Genomic DNA, 402 nt, shown 5'->3' with positions numbered 1-402 from the left:
CAGACAAGATATGAATGTTTTTTTGAGCTCAAACGAAAGAGCGGGTCGAGAAATGGCGTGCTAGGACCTCTAAAGATGGTGTTGAACCAGGGGAGACTCCTAGAACCCACTGGAAAATGTTGTCACAATTGCGCTTTTCAATTGAAAACAGACATCATCTTTGGAGAGATTTATCATCTTTGAAGACTTCTGCACGCCATTTCTCGACCCGCTCTTTCATTTGAGCCAAAAAAAACATTCATACCTTGTCTGACATCTCTGCTACAATCTCTGGTTTTCAGTTGAAACTGGAATTGTTAATTTACACAATAATAGGAGTGCATTGACGATTTTTTCTTAACTCGCAAAAATCTTCAAACAATTTGCTACCGATTGGTGATAAAATTTTTTGGAAATAATGAA

Source organism: Diachasma alloeum, unplaced genomic scaffold (genome assembly GCF_001412515.2).
Source record: "Diachasma alloeum isolate Michigan unplaced genomic scaffold, Dall2.0 Dall_scaffold_00299, whole genome shotgun sequence".
NCBI lineage: Eukaryota > Metazoa > Arthropoda > Insecta > Hymenoptera > Braconidae > Diachasma > Diachasma alloeum.
The sequence above is the reverse complement of the archived record's forward strand: the minus strand, read 5'-3'. Positions refer to the sequence as shown.